The sequence below is a fragment of the Rutidosis leptorrhynchoides genome, chromosome 5 (genome assembly GCF_046630445.1).
Source record: "Rutidosis leptorrhynchoides isolate AG116_Rl617_1_P2 chromosome 5, CSIRO_AGI_Rlap_v1, whole genome shotgun sequence".
NCBI classification, from domain to species: domain Eukaryota; kingdom Viridiplantae; phylum Streptophyta; class Magnoliopsida; order Asterales; family Asteraceae; genus Rutidosis; species Rutidosis leptorrhynchoides.
This window is the reverse complement of record NC_092337.1, coordinates 318,545,544-318,566,681: the sequence shown is the minus strand read 5'-3', so window position 1 is coordinate 318,566,681 and position 21,138 is coordinate 318,545,544. Positions and strand designations below refer to the sequence as shown.

Here is a 21,138-nt window from a genome sequence, read left to right as displayed (position 1 = left end):
TGTTCCATTGTTAGTTCAATACTGAGACAATCTTTTGTTAAATGTGGTCCTCCACACGGCTCACAACTAATTCGTATTGAGTTAATATCTTTAGTCATCTTTTCCATTCGTCTCTCAACAGCATCTATCTTTGCGGAAATAGAATCTAAGTCATGGCTAGAATCGGCTCTAGCTGCTTTAGATGATCTAACGATATCTTTTTCTTAGTGCCACTCATGTGAGTGGGAAGCAGTGTTATCAATAATTTTGTAAGCGTCAGTTGCGGTTTTCTTCATAATGGAACCACCAGTTGCTATATCGATGTCTTTTCGTGTAGTGATGTCGCATCCTTGGTAGAATATTTGTACTATTTGACAGGTGTCTAAACCATGTTGCGGACATCCTCTTAATAACTTTCCAAATCTTGTCCATGCTTCATATAAAGTTTCATTTGGTTTTTGTGTGAACGTAACTATTTCTCCTTGAAGTCTCACGGCTTTAGATGCCGGAAAGAATTGTTTAAGAAAATTTTCAACTAAAACGTCCCATGTATCAATCGCCCCTTCAGGTAACGATTTTAACCAATCTTTGGCTTCTCCCTTTAAAGTCCAGGGAAATAACATGAGATATATCTGTTCATCCTCCACTTCTCGGATTTTAAATAGTGTACAGATCCTATTAAAGGTTCGAAGATGTTCATTTGGATCTTCCTTCGGCGCACCACTAAATTGGCATTGATTAGTTACCATGTGTAGGATTTGTCCTTTGATTTCATAATCTGGCGCATTAATGCCTGTTTGAGTAATTGTGTAACCTTGGCCAGTGCGTTTAGCTCTCATTCGGTCTTCCATACTTAGAGGTTCCAGATTCTCCATGATTGAATTTGTTGAATCTGAATCACTATAGGATTCTGATTTAATGGTAGGTTCCTCAACAATCTCTGTTTGAATGATTGGTGGTTCCGGAGGAAAGATTAATGGTTCAGGATCTCTGAATTGTCCCTGAATATTCTCCGGATTCTCAATTGTGAGGTCGGGTTTAAAAAATGGATTATCGGAAATTTGAATTGGAGTACTTGGTCGACTAGATGACGATTCTAAAGAAAAATCAACGGCGACAATATTTGCTAGATGTCTTGATCGAGTTACAGGTGGTGAACGTACAAAAGGTGGTGAACGTTTTGCTCGGTGCATTCACTGAATATCCTATTAGTTATAAAAGATAAAAATTATTTAAGTTATCAAATTAACAGACTTTTCTGCTTTTGCCCACGTTTCGAATAGCCAAAAGATGTAGCAGGGAGCCAGAACCCTTTAAATCGGAAGCTCACAACTCAGCCACTAACAAATCCAACTATTACTACGAAGCAGAAAATTTGGATGTCTATCAATTCAACTGCTTAAAATAATTTTTCGTTGAAATTTAAAGAAATTTTAGAGAAGAAATAGAAAAAAATCTAAGTCCTAAAAACTAGAGCGGCAAAAAATAAAAAATAAAAAGAGCGCGTCGAAAAACGTCGAAAAATAAAAGGTCGAAAAATAATAGGCGTCGAAAAATAAAAATAAGAAAGTAGCGCGTCGAAACTTAAAAAGGAACTAAAAACTAAGAATTAAAAGTTGCGTCTAAAAATATTAAAGCTTAAAAGAAAAACTATATCCCAAATGGCAATAACTTAAAAAGTACTAAAATATAAAAACGGCGTCGCAAAATTCTAAAGCGCCTAAATCTTAGTCTTAAGAAAAAACACTTAAGGGATTTTACGGCAAAGCCTAAAAATCTAGAAATAAAAATAACTGTGGCAAAAACTATATCTTAAAACTAATTACGAGTGAAAAATACAAAAATTACGCTAAAACAAATAAGAAGATACAAAATATAAAAATAAAACTTAAAGTTGTAAAAAGTATATTTTTTGTAAAAATATTATTTTTATATTATTTATTTTATAAAACTATTAATTTTATAATTTATTAAAACTAATTAATACTTAAAATACAAATTAATTAAAAACTAAACTATTTAATTAAATAATCTAAACCTAATTAGGGTTATAATAATAATAATTATAAATTAATTAAAACCTTAAACTGGTCGGCTGAGGTTTCAGACCAGTCAAATCACCTCATGCGATCGCATGAGGTGTTAGTTGATTTTTCATGCGGTCGCATGAGCTGCGGATCCGGGCCAAATGCTGGGCTGCTACAGTGTAGTGGCCCGAATGTTTTTTTTCTATTTTATATTAATACAAAATATTTAAATAGAATTTATATTTTTACAAACTAAAAATAAAAATAAAGAAACTTTATAAAACTTATATATTTAACAAACTCTTAAAAATACTTAAATTTTGTTTTTCTTTATATATATATATATATTTTTTTATATTTAAAACGTATTTTTACAAAAGCGTATTTTTATAAAAGTAAACTAAAAATTAATAAAAATCTTTTTTTTTATATATATATAGCGTTTCGCTTCCGGCATTTAAGCAAGAAAATCCCCGGCAGCGGCGCCAAAAATACTTGATGTTATGCGAGGGGTATATGAACTAGTTATAATTTTACTACGAAAAACTATTAAATACGATACAAATTTACACAAGTGATTTATTTATTTATAGAGTGGATATACTTAAACCTTGCTACAACACTTATAGGCAATGTACCTAATCGTACAGTAGTGTAGTTTTTAGTAAGCCCGGTTCGTTCCACAGGGATCTTTTAAACAAGCTTAACGCTATATTTTTAAAAACTATAATTGTAAAAATACAAAAATATATATAGGTAGTATTATTATTATTATAAAAGGGGGTTTTTACCGTTTAATGACCAGTTTGTCGATTTTAAAACTTTAGTCACAGTTAAAACCTAATTTAAAATATTAAAAATAAATATAACTTAATTTAAAGCGTAAATTAAATAACGATAATGAAATTGCGATAAATAAAAGTGCGATAAAATAAAATTGCGATAATTAAAGAGTACGATAATTAAAAATGCAATTAAATAAAATGACAATAAATAAAAGTGCGATAATTAAAAGTGCAATTAAATATGAAATATATAAATTATGCTTATTTAAACTTCCGTAATCATGATGTTTGACGTGTTGATTTTAGTTTTATTACCATGGGTTAATTTTCCTTTGTCCTAGATTATTCGATATGTCCATATGGATTTGTCCATAATAGTCCATCAGTCATAATCATAAAGTGCGAAAGTCTTCGTCAAATTATTCTTATTCCCGAAGTCAAATATTCCAACTAATTGGGGATTCGAATTGTAACAAGGTCTTATTACTTTGTTTAATGAATACACCAGGTTATCGACTGCGTGTAGACCAAGGTTTTACTACTTTGTTAACAATTACACCAATTACCCTTGAATGTAATCCACCCCTGTTTTAACAAGTCTATTAACTATTAATCCAGTTCCGTGTCCGGTAAAATGAACAATTATTGGTATTTATAGATATCCCGCCCACCGTGTCCAGTCAAGCGTATGTGGTAATATATAAATACGTCAAATTATAAGTCTATATATTAAATCAACGAGGTATCATTTAGTTAATATAAAACCCATTAATAGCCCATAGTCTAATTTCTACAAGTGTCGTTCTTTTGTCCAAACCCCAATTATGGTCCAAAGCCCAATTACCCAATTTTAATATTTAGCCCAACATCACGATTACTTCGGCATTAAATAAGCATAATAATAACTTAGCTACGAGACATTAATTTAAAAATAACATTAACCATAACTTACAGTGATTAAAAATAGCGTAGCGTTACACGGACAGAATTTCGACTTACACCCTTACAACATTCGCTAACATACCCTTATTATTAGAATTTAAAATTAAAATTAAAATATAATATATATATATATATATATATATATATATATATATATATATATATATATGTGTGTGTGTGTGTGTGTGTGTGTGTGTGTGTGTACGAGTGAGAGATAGATAGATGGATGGATATTGTAAATCGTTCGACAAGCTGCCTTTTTATAGCAATGTGGCCCGACACTGTACACCATGCGATCGCATGAGTTTTCCTCTTCGAAGCCATGCGATCGCATGGCCGTATTTCTCAGCTAACATTCACAGGTTCAATAGTTTTCCGACACTTTTATTAATATAAATATAATATATATAATTTTAAGTAATTATATATATATATTATATTATATTTATGCGCATAGTTGACTTGTAATTTTTGCTCCGTTGCGTCGCGCGTTGAGAGTTGACTTTGGTCCCGATTCCGGATTTTCGAACGTCCTTGCGTACAATTTAATATCTTGTATTTTGCGTTTCGCGTCTTGTACTCTTGTAATTTTGAGACGTTTCTCACCAATAATTTGAACCACTTTGATTGTATTTTGTACTTTTGAGCTTTCTGGTCGTTTGCGTCTTCAATTCGTCGAATCTGTCTTTTGTCTTCACCTTTTATTATTTAAACGAATATCACTTGTAAATAGAACAATAGCAACTAAAAGCTTGTCTTTTTTGAGGGATAATGCTATGAAATATATGTTTGTTTTTAGCATTATCATATATACACATAATAATTCTGCTCTTAGCAGCCCTAGATAGTCAACAAACATGTGGAACCAACAATTAGACAACTAGCATGACTTATGAGCAAGGAAACAAAAACAAGAACTCCTTTTAACCACACTCACCTTCACCACTCACCACCTACTCCATTTCACTTCCAATTTTCTTCCCAATTCTCTCTCAAAACACACACACTCTTTCATGAATGTCTAAGTTACTATTTTTCCAGCAATAATCATCAAATACAAGCTTTGGTTATTACCTATAATCATCATAAAAATAATTACTCAAGAACGCATCAAGAACACTTCCAAGTTTACAAGTTTACTTCCAAATTTCCTAATCTATTCCAAACAATCATCTAAGATCAAGAAACGTTTGTTATTTATAGTAGGTTATCTTTCTAAATAAAGGTAATATTCATATTCAAGCTTTGATTCAATTTCTATAACTATAACTATCTTAATTCGAGTAAGAATCTTACTTGAACTTGTTTTTGTGTCATGATTCTATTTCAAGAACTTTCAAGCCATCAAAGATCCTTTGAAGCTCAAGTTATTTTTTCATCATTTCCAGTAAGTTTACCTACTAAAATTGAGGTAGTAATGATGTTCATAACATCATTCGATTCATATATGTATAACTATCTTATTCGAAGATTTGAACATGTAATCACTAGAACATAGTTTAGTTAATTCTAAACTTGTTCGCAAACAAAGTTAATCCTTCTAACTTGACTTTTAAAATCAACTAAACACATGTTCTATATCTATATGATATTCTAACTTAATGATTTAAAACCTGAAAACACGAAAAATACCGTAAAACCGGATATACGCCGTCGTAGTAACACCGCATGCTGTTTTGGGTTAGTTAATTAAAAACTATGATAAACTTTGATTTAAAAGTTGTTCTTCTGGGAAAATGATTTTTCTTATGAACATGAAACTATATACAAAAATTATGGTTAAACTCAAAGTGGAAGTATGTTTTCCAAAATGGTCATCTAGACGTCGTTCTTTCGACTGAAATGACTACCTTTACAAAAACGACTTGTAATCTGTATTTATGACTATAAACTTATACTTTTTCTGTTTAGATTCATAAACTTAAGTTCAATATAAAATCATAGCAACTTGAATCGCTCAAAACGGATTTAAAACGAAGAAGTTATGGGTAAAACAAGATTGGATAATTTTTCTTGTTGTAGCTACGTGAAAATTGGTAACAAATCTATATTAATCATATTCTAGCTAACTCATATTGTATTATACATGTATTCTAATATATTATGTAATCTTGGGATACCATAGACACGAATACAATGTTTTGACATATCATATCGACCCATCTATATATATATTTCGGAACAACCATAGACACTCTATATGCAGTAATGTTGGAGTTAGCTATACAGGGTTGAGGTTGATTCCAAAATATTATATATACTTTGAGTTGTGATCTAGCATGAGGTTTGTATACACGAGGTCGTGGATTGATTCGAGATAATATATATTGCTTTATTTTTCTGTACATCTAACTGTGGAAAACTAGTTGTAGGTTACTAACTAGGACAGCTGACTTAATAAACTTAAAACATTAAAACGTATTAAAAATGTTGTAAATATATTTTAAACATACTTTGATATATATGTACATATTTGTTATAGGTTCGTGAATCGACCAGTGGCCAAGTCTTACTTCCCGATGAAGTAAAAATCTGTGAAAGTGAGTTATAGTCCCACTTTTAAAATCTAATATTTTGAGATGAGAATACATGCAGTTTTATAAATGTTTTACAAAATAGACACAAGTAAATGAAACTACATTATATGGCTGGATTATTAAACCGAATATGCCCCTTTTTAGTCTGGTAATCTAAGAATTAGGGAACAGACACCCTAATTGACGTGAATCCTAAAGATAGATCTATTGGGCCCAACGAGCCCCATCCAAAGTATCAGATGCTTTAGTACTTCGAATTCATCATGTCCGAAGGGAGTCCCGGAATGATAGGGGATATTCTATATGCATCTTGTTAAGGTCGATTACCAGGTGTTCACCATATGAATGATTTTTATCTCTATGTATGGGATGTATATTGAAATATGAAATCTTGTGGTCTATTATTACGATTTGATAAATATATAGGTTAAACCTATAACTCACCAACATTTTTGTTGACGTTTAAAGCTTGTTTATTCTCAGGTGATTATTAAGAGCTTCCGCTGTTGCATGCTAAAATATGGACAAGATTTGGTGTCAGCATGCTTGTATAATATTGTTTAAAACTGCATTCGAGATTTACTTTGTTGTAACATATTAATATTGTAAACCAATATGTATTTGTAGTGTGTAAGTGTGATATTTTAGATTATCATTTCTGGATAATCTAGGTGGTGACTTTTTAACCTTGTCGATAAAATAAAGGTTATGGTTTGTTTTAAAAACGAATGCAGTCTTTGAAAAACGTCTCATATAGAGGTTAAAACCTCGTAACGAAATCAATTAATATGGAACATTTATAATCTATATGAACGGGACATTTCAGTTGGTATCCGAGCGTTGGTTTTAAAGAACCAGAATTTTTGCATTAGTGTGTCTTACCGAATTTGTTAGGATGCATTAGTGAGTCTGGACTTCGACCATTTTTGTTGGAAACTATATTTATTAACATGTAAATATTATGTGATATATTAATCTCTTAACGTGTTTGATATTGTGTGATAGATGTCTACCTCTAGTACAAATCCCATCGACTCACCTAATAATAATGAAGAGTCGAATATACTTTGGGAAGATTCACAAATTCCCGAAGAGGAACCGGAAGAGGAGGAACCGGAAGAGGAGGAACCGGAAGAAGAAGAACCGGAAGAGGAGGAACCGGAAGAGGAAGAACCGGAAGAAGAAGAGATTCCGGAGGAAGAAATATTGATACCTACAGTAAATCGATTAAATAAAAGAAAATCCTCAACCAACGGACCAAAGTCAAAAATGGTCAATGGTGTTTCCTCCAAGGAAGCAAAATATTGGGAAAATTACCAATTTTCCGATGAATCAGATCCCGATGAGGATTCCGATGATGTTATAGAAATTACCTCGACCCAATTTAATAAAGCAAAAGAAAATAATAAGGGAAAAGATATAAAAATAGAGAAACCTGATTCCAACCCCGATGAACTTTATATGTATCGGCAATGTTCGTATTTCCTAAAATGTAACAATAACCCGGGAACCTCTAAACCACCAGGTTTTTCTAAATCATTGTGGAAAACGACTGATCGTATTAGAGGAACACCATATATCCCTAGAAAATTAGGAAAATGAACTAAGTCTGAAGAAGATGAAACCAGTGATTCGGATTAGAGGGTTGTAATCATGTTGTGTATTATATGTATTGTAGTGTGCTTATACTTTTATGTTCTATGTAAAAATTGCTTGTATTGTTTGTTAATTATCTTTTTCGAATCTAATCCTTGTCTATTTTACAGTATAAAAACAAAATGGACATTAAGGGTAGACAACCGAATATTTTAGAAGACCTACCAGAGGATATGATTGAGGAAATATTGTCTAGAGTCGGTCAGAATTCATCAGCACATTCAGTTATAGCAAAATTAACTTGTCAAACATTTGAAAGACTTTCTAGAAATGCCTTAGTTTATAAAAGGCTTTCCTTTGATAGGTGGGGTATATCACATTGGGGAGACCGTAAGTTACGCCGTGTTTTCTTTAAAGCGTTAAATGCAGGGAACCCAAAAGCAATTTTACGCTACGGGTTAAGAACCTATTTTGACTCAACATATCCCAACATAGGATTTCGTGAGTTAGAAAGAGCTTTTAATATGCAACATAAAGAAGCATGTTATACTTACAGGTTAGTGATGTTCGCTTCTTACCCAAGTGAGAAAAAGAATATCGGATTACAACTTTTAAATAAAACCTTCCCACAAGTGACGGATTCAGTAGTTGGGGTGAGAAACAAGGTTTTTAGATTATTACGGGGATGTTGGACATTACAAAACCCTCGTCCTTTTGAAGACATTACAACATACTGCTTAGCCAATGGTCATAACGGTTACTTTCCACAAGACCAAGGATGGGAAGTCGTCTTCGTAAAACCAGAATGCATGACTTGTTTCTGGACTTATGAATTACGGATCTTTATTTCTTTTACTGAACCACTTGCGTATTAACTAGAATTGCCTTTATAGCTGCCGAGTAGCAAAGCTATTATGTGCTATATTTCATCCTATATGTATAATAGCGGTATTGTAAGTTTGTAAAATATTGTATAAAAATTTGAACGCGAAATTTTATTATAATCAGTTTTTTCATATAGAATTGTAGTAGTTGAATTGTATATTAGCTACTAAGTATGAACTTAACGGGTAGGTACTACCCGAATTAAAACTATAAAACGCTAATATGAAGAAAAAACTTTTATAAATGAGTTCATACTATGCTACAAAATACTATTGACTACCCTTAAAATTCTATATTCATACTATGCTACGAAATACTATTGACTACCCTTAAAATTCTATATGATTAACTTAATTAATTTGGGCTATTTTTGAAGGAAATGGCACCGACGACTCGTCAGAATTTGAACAAGAGCGAGGAAGATTTCCGTGTTTTCCTTGCAGCAAACATAGCCGCAGTACAGGCTACGATGCAAAATAACAATAAATCTGGATCTAGCAGTGGAACTAATTCCACAAGAAATCGTGTAGGATGCTCCTACAAAGAATTCACTGCCTGCAAACCATTGGAATTTGATGGAATCGAAGAACCAATTGGATTGAAACGGTGGACCGAAAAGGTCGAATCGGTGTTTGCCATAAGTAAGTGTACTGAAGAGGACAAAGTTAAGTACGCTATGCATGCCTTCACAGGTACTGCGTTAACGTGGTGGAACACCTATCTTGAACAGGTAGGATAAAATGCTGGTTACGCACTACCGTGGTCGGCATTCAAGCAATTGATGAACGAGCAATATCATCCTAGAAACGAAGTCAATAAGCTCAAGGTAGAACTTAGAGAGTTACGAACATAAGGATTCGACATTACCACATATGAACGACGATTCACAGAGTTGTGCCTATTGTGTCCGGGAGCATTCGAAGATGAAGAAGAGAAGATCGACGCGTTTGTAAAAGGGTTACCAGTAAGGATTCAAGAAGATGTGAGTTCACACGAGCCCGCTTCCATACAGAAGGCAAGTCGAATGGCTCATAAATCAGATTGAGGGGAGAATTAAAGAACAGGCGGCCGAAGAAGCCAACACGAAATAACTCAAGAGGAAGTGGGAGGAAAACGGTGACAAGAGTCACCAGTACAACAACAATAACAATTACAACCACAACCGCAACAACAATCGCAACAATAACCGCAATCCTAACAATAACTATAACAAACGTCCCAACAACAACAACAACAACAACAACTACAACAACCGTTTCAACAACAATAACAATCCCAACAACAACCTCAATAACAACAAACAACAGAAACAACCATGCTTCAGGTGTGCAGAGTACCATCCGAATGCGTTTTGCACAACAGTTTACACCAAGTGTAAGAGAAGTGGTCATGGCGCGGCAAAATGTGAGGTTTATGGACCAAAGAACAACAAAAATAAAGAAACAAATAAGGTCGGAACAAATAATGCCGACGTAGTTTGTTATAAATGTGGAAAACCAGGCCACATTATTAGAAATTGCCCAAACCAAGGGAATACTAATGGGCAAGGCCGCGGAAGAGTTTTCAATATTAATGCGGCAGAAGCGCAGGAAGACCCGGAGCTTGTTACGGGTACGTTTCTTATTGACAATACATCTGCTTATGTTTTATTTGATTCGGGTACGGATAGAAGCTATATGAGTAGAGATTTTTGTGCTAAATTAAGTTGTCCACTGACGCCTTTAGATAATAAATTTTTACTCGAATTAGAAAACGGTAAATTAATTACAGCAGATAATATATGTCGGAATCGAGAAATTAAGCTGGTTAGTGAAACATTTAAGATTGATTTGATACCAATAGAGTTAGGAAGTTTTGATGTGATAATTGGCATGGACTGGTTGAAAAAGGTGAGAGCAGAGATCGTATGTTACAAAAATGCAATTCGCATTGTACGGGAAAAAGGAAAACCCTTAATGGTGTACGGAGAAAAGAATAACGCGAAATTAAATCTTATTAGTAGTATGAAGGCGCAAAAACTAATAAGAAAAAGTTGTTACATCATTCTAGCACACATTGAGGAAGTTAAACCTGAAGAAAAGAACATCAGTGATGTTTCCGTCGCAAAAGAATTTCCCGATGTATTTCCGAAAGAATTACCGGGATTACCCCCACATCGATCCGTTGAATTTCAAATAGACCTTGTACTAGGAGCTGCACCAATAGCTCGTGCTCCATACAGACTCGCACCCAGTGAAATGAAAGAATTACAAAGTCAGTTACAAGAACTTTTAGAGCGTGGTTTCATTTAACCAAGCACATCACCATGGGGAGCTCCTGTTTTGTTTGTCAAGAAGAAGGATGGTACATTTAGGTTGTGAATCGACTACCGAGAGTTGAACAAACTTACCATCAAGAACCGCTACCCACTACCGATAATCGACGACTTATTTGATCAACTACAAGGCTCATCGGTTTATTCGAAGATTGATTTACGTTCTGGGTACCATCAAATGCGGGTGAAGGAGGATGATATACAAAAGACTGCTTTTAGGACGCGTTACGGTCATTACGAGTTTATGGTTATGCCGTTTGGGTTGACTAACGCATCAGCTGTGTTCATGGACCTCATGAACCGAGTGTGTGGACTATACCTTGACAAGTTTGTCATTGTTTTCATCGATGACATACTTATTTACTTAAAGAATGACCAGGAGCACGAAGAACATTTGAGAAAAGTGCTAGAGTTGTTAAGGAGAGAAAAACTGTACGCTAAGTTTTCAAAGTGTGCATTTTGGTTGGAAGAAGTTCAATTCCTCGGTCATAAAGTGAACAAAGAAGGTATTCAGGTGGATCCAGCAAAGATTGAAACCGTTGAAAAGTGGGAAACCCCGAAAACTCCGAAGCATATACGCCAATTTTTAGGATTAGCTAGTTACTACAGAAGGTTCATCCAAGATTTTTCCAGAATAGCAAAACCCTTGACTGCATTAACGCATAAGGGGAGGAAATTTGAATGGAAGGATGAACAAGAGAAAGCGTTTCAATTGTTAAAGAAAAAGTTAACTACGGCACCTATATTGTCATTACCTAAAGGGAATGATGATTTTGTGATATATTGTGACGCCTCAAAGAAAGGTCTCGGTTGTGTATTAATGCAACGAATGAAGGTAATTGCTTATGCGTCTAGACAATTGAAGATTCACGAGCAGAATTATACGACACATGATTTCGAATTAGGCGCGGTTGTTTTTGCATTAAAGACTTGGAGGCACTACTTATATGGGGTCAAAAGTATTATATATACCGACCACAAAAGTCTTCAACACATATTTAATCAGAAACAACTGAATATGAGGCAGCGCAGGTGGACTGAATTGTTGAATGATTACGACTTTGAGATTCGTTATCACCCGGGGAAGGCAAATGTGGTAGCTGACACCTTGAGCAGAAAGGACAGAGAACCCATTCGAGTAAAAGCTATGAATATAATGATTCACAATAACCTTACTACTCATATAAAGGAGGTGCAACAAGGAGTTTTAAAGAAGGAAATTTAAAGGATGAAATACCCAAAGGATCGGAGAAGCATTTTAATATTCGGGAAGATGAAACCCGGTATAGGGCTGAAAGAATTTGGGTATCAAAATTTGGAGATATGAGAGAAATGGTACTTAGAGAAGCTCATAAAACCAGATACTCAATACATCCTGGAACGAGGAAGATGTACAAGGATCTCAAGAAATATTTTTGGTGGCCAAGTATGAAAGCCGATGTTGCTAAATATGTTGAAGAATGTTTGACGTGTTCTAAGGTCAAAGCTGAGCATCAGAAACCATCAGGTCTACTTCAACAACCCGAAATCCCGAAATGGAAATGGAAAAACATTACCATGGATTTCATCACTAAATTGCCAAGGACTGCAAGTGGTTTTGATACTATTTGGGTAATAGTTGATCGTCTCACCAAATCAGCACACTTCCTGCCAATAAGAGAAGATGACAAGATGGAGAAGTTAGCACGACTGTATTTGAAGGAAGTCGTCTCCAGACATGGAATACCAATCTCTATTATTTCTGATAGGGATGGCATATTTATTTCAAGATTCTGGCAGACATTACAGCAAGCATTAGGAGCTCGTCTAGACATGAGTACTGCCTATCATCCACAAACTGATGGGCAGAGCGAAAAGATGATACAAACGCTTGAAGACATACTACTAGCATGTGTTATTGATTTCGGAAACAGTTGGGATCGACATCTACCGTTAGCAGAATTTTCCTACAACAACAGCTACCATTCAAGCATTGAGATGGCACCGTTTGAAGCACTTTATGGTAGAAAGTGCAGGTCTCCGATTTATTGGAGTGAAGTGGGGGATAGACAGGTTACGGGTCCGGAGATAATACAAGAAACTACCGAGAAGATCATCCAAATTCAACAACGGTTGAAAACTGCCCAAAGTTGATAAAAGAGCTACGCTGACATTAAAAGAAAAGATATAGAATTTGAAATTGGAGAGATGGTCATGCTTAAAGTTGCACTTTGGAAAGGTGTTGTTCGATTTGGTAAACGAGGGAAATTAAATCCAAGGTATATTGGACCATTTAAGATTATTGATCGTGTTGGACCAGTAACTTACCGACTTGAGTTACCTCAACAACTCATGGCTGTACATAACACTTTCCACATCTTGAATTTGAAGAAATGTTTTGCTAAAGAAGATCTCACTCTTCCGTTAGAAGAAATCCAAATCAACGAAAAACTTCAATTCATCGAAGAACCCGTCGAAATAATGGATCGTGAGGTTAAAAGACTTAAGCAAAACAAGATACCAATTGTTAAGGTTCGATGGAATGCTCGTAGAGGACCCGAGTTCACCTGGGAATGAGAAGATCAAATGAAGAAGAAATACCCGCACTTATTTCCAGAAGATACGTCAACACCTTCAACTGCTTAAAATTTCGGGATGAAATTTATTTAACGGGTAGGTACTGTAGTGACCCGAACTTTTCCATGTTTATATATATTAAATGAAATTGATTTTTATATGATTAAGATTTTCCAACATGTTAAGCAATCAAACTTGTTAAGACTTGATTAATTGAAATAGGTTTCATATAGACAATTGACCACCCAAGTTGACCGATGATTCACGAACGTTAAAACTTGTAAAAACTATATGATGACATATATATGATTATATATATAGTTAACATGATATTATGGTAAGTAAGTATCTCATTAGGTATTTTAACAATGTGTTATATACATAAAATTGAGTTTATTGAATTAAGAAACTCGAAACGATATATATAACGATTATCGTTATAACAACGTCTTATTAAATACATATGAATCATATTAAGATATTGATAAACTATGTTTAATCATGATAAATGATAAGTAAACATGTCATTAAGTGTATTAACAATGAACTACATATGTAAAAACTAGACTACTAACTTAATGATTTCGAAACGAGACATATATGTAACGATTATCGTTGTAACGACATTTAAATGTATATATATCATATTAAGATATATTAATGCATCATAATATCATGATAATGTAATAATTTAACATCTCATTAGATATTATAAACAATGGGTTAACAACATTTAACAAGATCGTTAACTTAAAGGTTTCAAAACAACACTTACATGTAACGACTAACGATGACTTAACGAATCAGTTAAATGTATATACATGTAGTGTATAATGTTGTAATAATACACTTTTGGAAGACTTCAAGACACATATCAAAGTACTTTTATTTAACAAAAATGCTTACAATTACATTCTCGTTCAATTTCATCAACAATTCTACTCGTATGCAACCGTATTCGTACTCATACAATACCCAGCTCCTAGACGTATATACTATTGGTATATACACATAATAATTCAGATCTTAGTAGCCCTAGATAGTCAACAAATATGTGGAACCAACAATTAGACAACTAGCATGACTTATGAGCAAGGAAACAAAAACAAGGACTCCTTTTAACCCCACTCACCTTCACCACTCACCACCTACTCCATTTCACTTCTAATTTTCTTCCCAATTCTCTCTCAAAACTCACACTCTTCCATGAACGTCTAAGTTACTATTTTTCCAGCAAAAATCATCAAATACAAGCTTTGGTTATTACCTATAATCATCATAAAAATAATTACTCAAGAACACATCAAGAACACTTCCAAGTTTACTTCCAAGTTTCCTAATCCATTCCAAGAAATCATCTAAGATCAAGAAACCTTTGTTATTTATAGTAGGTTATCTTTCTAAATCAAGGTAATATTCATATTCAAGCTTTGATTCAATTTCTATAACTATAACTATCTTAATTCGAGTAATAATCTTACTTGAACTTGTTTTTGTGTCATGATTCTATTTCAAGAACTTTCAAGCCTTCAAAGATCCTTTGAAGCTCAAGTTATTTTTTCATCATTTCCAGTAGGTTTACCTACTAAACTTGAGGTAGTAATGATGTTAATAACATCATTCGATTCATATATATATAACTATCTTATTCAAAGATTTGAACATGTAATCACTAGAACATAGTTTAGTTAATTCTAAACTTGTTCGCAAACAAAGTTAATCCTTCTAACTTGATTTTTAAAATCAACTAAACACATGTTCTATATCTATATGATATGCTAACTTAATGATTTAAAACCTGAAAACACGAAAAACACCGTAAAACCGGATATACGCCGTCGTAGTAACACCGCGGGCTGTTTTGGGTTAGTTAATTAAAAACTATGATAAACTTTGATTTAAAAGTTGTTCTTCTGAGAAAATGATTTTTCTTATGAACATGAAACTATATCCAAAAATAATGGTTAAACTCAAAGTGGAAGTATGTTTTCCAAAATGGTCATCTAGATGTCGTTCTTTCGACTGAAATGACTACCTTTACAATAATGACTTGTAATCTGTATTTCTGACTGTAAACTTATACTTTTTTGTTTAGATTCATAAACTTAAGTTCAATATGAAACCATAGCAACTTGAATCACTCAAAACGGATTTAAAACGAAGAAGTTATGGGTAAAACAAGATTGGATAATTTTTCTTGTTGTAGCTACGTGAAAATTGGTAACAAATCTATATTAATCATATCCTAGCTAACTCATATTGTACTATACATGTATTCTAATATATTATGTAATCTTGGGATACCATAGACACGAATACAATGTTTTGACATATCATATCGACCCATCTATATATATATTTCGGAACAACCATAGACACTCTATATGCAGTAATGTTGGAGTTAGCTATATAGGGTTGAGGTTGATTCCAAAATATTATATATATATATACTTTGAGTTGTGATCTAGCCTGAGGCTTGTATACACGAGATCGTGGATTGATTCGAGATAATATATATTGCTTTATTTTTCTGTACATCTAACTGTGGACAACTAGTTGTAGGTTACTAATGAGGATAGCTGACTTAATAAACTTAAATTATTAAAACGTATTAAAAATGTTGTAAATATATTTTGAACATACTTTAATATATATGTACATATTTGTTATAGGTTCGTGAATCGTCCAGTGGCCAAGTCTTACTTCCCGACGAAGTAAAAATCTGTGAAAGTGAGTTATAGTCCCACTTTTAAAATCTAATATTTTGGGATGAGAAAACATGCAGTTTTATAAATGTTTTACAAAATAGACACAAGTAAATGAAACTACATTCTATGGCTGGATTATTAAACCGAATATGCCCCTTTTTAGTCTGGTAATCTAAGAATTAGGGAACAGACACCCTAATTGACGTGAATCCTAAAGATAGATCTATTGGGCCCAACGAGCCCCATCCAAAGTACCAGATGCTTTAGTACTTCGAATTCATCATGTCCGAAGGGAGTCCCGGAATGATAGGGGATATTCTATATGCATCTTGTTAAGGTCGATTACCAGGTGTTCACCATATGAATGATTTTTATCTCTGTGTATGGGATGTATATTGAAATATGAAATCTTGTGGTCTATTATTACAATTTGATAAATATATAGGTTAAACCTATAACTCACCAACATTTTTGTTGACGTTTAAAGCTTGTTTATTCTCAGGTGATTATTAAGAGCTTCCGCTGTTGCATGCTAAAATATGGACAAGATTTGGTGTCAGCATGCTTGTATAATATTGTTTAAAACTGCATTCGAGATTTACTTTGTTGTAACATATTAATATTGTAAACCAATATGTATTTGTAGTGTGTAAGTGTGATATTTTAGATTATCATTTCTGGATAATCTAGGTGGTGACTTTTTAACCTTGTCGATAAAATAAAGGTTATGGTTTATTTTAAAAATGAATGCAGTCTTTGAAAAACGTCTCATATAGAGGTCAAAACCTCGCAACGAAATCAATTAATATGGAACGTTTATAATCAATATGAACGGGACATTTCAGCTGATGTCACGATTGTCTCTCTGAGAAGATGTGCTGCTGGATTCGGCTATGGTAGTACGAAAAATGAAAATTCAAACAGAAGAAAAGATGAACAATCACTGACATCGCACTTCACGGATTGTTAAAATGAATAAATTGCAAGATATCTTCACGGCAAATAATCAGTTTTCGGAAAAGGAAAAAGCTAAAAGGCTGGACTATTTATAGTCAAGCAAATGGATAATAAAGGGATGAGATTGAGACACGTGTATGGATCAGATCAATTGAACAAAGCAATTTAAATTTTTAAAATAAATCAAAAAGATTTCGGAGGCAATTTCATAACTGAAAATGTGATGTCGGAACAGAAAATCAGACGGCTACAGCAGTTTTGTGTCTTCGGGGAAAAAGCATCTTTTATTTTTAGTTTAATGACTTTATTTTTTCCAAAAAATAAAGACATTAAACTGGGGGGACCTAATGGTGTATCCTAGGAGATACACGCATAAAAAACACCATTTTCATACAGAAAAATGGATCAAAAAGCACAAAAGATAACAAAATTTAGCGGTGTTCAGTATTTACCTCCCAGCGTAGAGCAGGCCGCCCAGCGTCAAGCGTAAGCCCTGCAGGCAGCTTCTATGCATAAGCCCTTATACTCAGCGCGTGAACGGCACGCAGCTACGTCAGCACACGCCACCGACATTCCGGATACTTCACGTAACAGAACCATTCAGTGATTGACACGTGTATCCCGTGAATTTCGAACATTCTGTAACGACCCGGAAATTTCCGACCAAATTTAAACTCTAATCTCTATATGGTTCCGACACGATAAGCAAAAACCCTAAAGTTGACCCGCACTTTTTCGATCGTTCTATACTTATAAGATTAATATTTACATAAATTAAACCTTACCAACATGATAAGCAATCCAAATTGTTGAGACTTATGTTTTCGAAAAGAGTTTTACACAACGTTTGACCGTCTAGTTTGACCGATGATATCACGAACTATATAACATATGATAATTATACGTTTGTGTATATATATGTATATATACATATTTAACATGGTTTATGGATGTTTTAATATCTCATTTTGTATTAATAACAATAGGTTACAAGTATATTTTGAAACTACTAACTTAAGTTTTCAAAACGATAACCATACGTAACGTTATTTGACATAAATACTTATAACATATAATGTTTATACATATATCGTATATGTAATGTATTTAATCACTTTTAAGGACTTAAATACATAAAACAATATAAGTATATTCACAAAAGATAGCTATATTTGAATTCTCATTCCATTTTTCACAAGATTTCTATACGTATATCTAGAGTACATTTACTCGTATCATACCTAGCTTCTATACGTATTTACTATTGGTATATACACATCAAATCACCACCAACCAGCCCTTGTTCAATGCCTTATGTATAAGGTAACTACTTTTGTTATCTAGTATGACAATTTCACATGATTAAAAGATTTTTTCACAAAATTACAAATTTATACACCTTTTACATCACCATTTATACTCCATCCATTTTCAATTTTTGATTCATTTTTACCTCAAACCTCTAGCTAAAAACACACACACTTTTAAGAGCCTTAAACTCCATAACCATTCAGCTAATATCCATGAAGATCTAGCCATAAAAACATCACTTAATCACCATAAGAAAACTCTTACAAAAACACTTCAAGAATCCTTCCAAGAACACAAACTTACTTCCAATCTTTCACCCAATTCCATCACTCTTTTGGTTCTAGGTTTTTACTCCTCTTTTACAGCAATCTTGTCCAAGTAACTTGAGGTAGTAACTTTGTTCATAACCTTATTCGATTCATATATATATAGCTATCTTATTTTGTGGTATAAAATTTTAACAACAAGAACATAGTTTGAATGTTTTCAAACTTGTTTGCAAACTAAATAGATCCTTCTAACTTAACTTTTAAAATAATTCAAGACCTGTAATATAACTTAAATATATGCTAATTTAACAAGGTATAACTTGATTTTTCAAAGAACACCTTAAAAACTGTTTTTACGACGTCGGAGTGCAACCGGGGGCTGTTTTGGGTTGGATAATTAAAAACCATCTTAAACTTTGAATTGGAGGTTTATTTTCTGGAAAAATGATTTTTACTATGAATATGATAACACATAAAAATTTCATAATTTAATTCAAAGTATAAGTATTTTTAGAAAAATGGTCATTAAATGATATTTTTGTAACAAGAATGATTAACTTCATAAGTTTCACTAAAGTATGACCTATGACCTGTGATTTCGAATACAAACTAAGGTATTTACAGTTCATAGTCTTAAAGAGGAACTCGATCCAAGGAGATGGCAAGTTGAATCAACGAAAACGGAGTTGTAACGAAGAAACTATGACCAAAACGAGATCGGATATCTAAGACTAGTTTAGCTACGAAAATAATTGGAGAAAAATTAAATAAATCACATCTTTCTAAAATAACATGATATTTTATATATATGTACTCATAATTTAATTTTATATGGTTCAGGATCACCCGTAAACAATACGAGAAGATTAATCATAAGATCCCATGATTGTACGCAACACGTCATTTGACAACACCGGTACTTTATGTACGCAACACGTCATTTGACAACACCGGTACCGTGGGTCAAGATTAATCTCGACCAATACATATACGATGTGGTTTTATTTATTTCGTTGGGGGTTTATTAAACACCTAAAAATGAACCATTAAAATTGAATTACTAACATCGAGCTGCTAACTACGGACTAAGGAATTATTAAAAGTATTAGAAGTATTATATGTATATATATGTGACGTTTGTTTAAAATGAAAATATATTGATAAATTATATATGGATAGGTTCGTGATATCAATCGGAGACCAAGTCAAAATTACATATCTTCAAGACGAAAGTGAGTATATAGTCCCACTTTTAAACTCTAAATATTTCGGGATGAGAATACATGTATTTTATGTTTTACGATATGGACACAAGTAACTGAAAAATATATTCTACGTTGAGTTGTACCACTGGCATACTTCCCTGTAGCTTGGTAACTAATATTTACAGCGGTATTGTAAACGCGAATCCTGTTGATAGATCTATCGGGCCTGACAACCGCAACCGGACTGGACGACCAGTATTCAACGGTTGCACAGTACTTCGTTTTGTGACTACACTTGGTACGGTGTAGTAAGATTTCATATTAAAGGGAATATGCGACGTGATTGAATGTTAAGTATGGTTACCAAGTGCTCAACCACTTAGAATATTTTTATGAAAATGTTTATATATGAAATCTTGTGGTCTATATATATATATATATATATATTGCTGCCGGCATTAAACCTATATCTCACCAACTTTATGTTGACATTTTAAAGCATGTTATTCTCAGGTATGAATTAAGTCTTCCGCTGTGCATTAGCTCGTACTAAGGATACTACTTGAGGCCATTAAGGACTTATATCATAAGGCGTTGCATTCGAGTCATTGAAGTTCATAGAGACTATTATTAAGTAAATGGCGGTTTAGGTCATTTGAATATTATGAACTGTCAGGCGAATATGTCAATTCTGGATGTAACTATAGATTGCCTTTTAAGAATAAATGCAACGTTTGTAAGATGTATCATATAGAGGGCAAGTACCTCGCAATGTTATCAACTATTGTAATTCGTTTGTAATCAATATGGACAACGTCCGAATGATTAGTTTCGGATCCTTTCAGTTGGTATCAGAGCGTTGGTCTTAGCGAACCAGGCCTTGCATTAGTGTGTCTAACTAGTAGTTGTTAGGATACATTAAGTGAGTCTGGACTTTGACCGTGTCTGCCTGTCAAAAGTTTTGCTTATCAATCCTAGTCGGAAATCATCTGCTTATCATCCTTAGGGAACTGCCTGCTTATCATTCTTAAGTCTAGACACGTCTTACTGCATTTAGTGCATCGATA

The 21,138-nt window shown here is 33.4% G+C and overlaps 1 non-coding gene across 1 annotated transcript; it reads left to right on the top strand.

Moving 5' to 3' along the window:
• The first annotated feature begins 363 nt into the window (after positions 1–363).
• On the top strand, positions 364–470 carry LOC139850783 (small nucleolar RNA R71). The gene has a single exon (XR_011760164.1). It is a non-coding gene; the product is annotated as a small nucleolar RNA R71 (small nucleolar RNA).
• The last annotated feature ends 20,668 nt before the right edge of the window (positions 471–21,138 follow it).